General features: G+C 39.6%; 1 protein-coding gene across 3 annotated transcripts in view; it reads left to right on the forward strand.

Annotated features, from left to right (window-relative positions):
• Positions 1 to 270, forward strand: part of lipeb (lipase, hormone-sensitive b) — a 50287-nt gene that overhangs the window by 4209 nt on the left and 45808 nt on the right. The gene's annotated exons all lie outside the window — the stretch shown is intronic.

The raw sequence follows: 270 nt of genomic DNA on the forward strand, positions 1-270 counted from the left end.
ATGTTCATTTGCAAACTTCAAACGCTGATTTTCTTTTCTTTTTTTTTTGGTGGAGAGGAAGTAGAAGAGGTTTTCTTCTGATGACTCCTCCATGAAGACCATATATGTACAAGTATCTCTTCATAGTGGAATGGTGTACCACAACTCCAGTGTCTTCCAGGTCTTTCTGGATGGATCGTACAGTCAAACGTGGGTTTTGACTTACTTTTCTCACAATCCTGCGAGCGGTTCTGTTGGATATTTTTCTTGGTCTTCCAGATCTTGCTTTAA

This window comes from Etheostoma spectabile, chromosome 6, assembly GCF_008692095.1.
Source record: "Etheostoma spectabile isolate EspeVRDwgs_2016 chromosome 6, UIUC_Espe_1.0, whole genome shotgun sequence".
NCBI classification, from domain to species: Eukaryota; Metazoa; Chordata; class Actinopteri; order Perciformes; family Percidae; genus Etheostoma; species Etheostoma spectabile.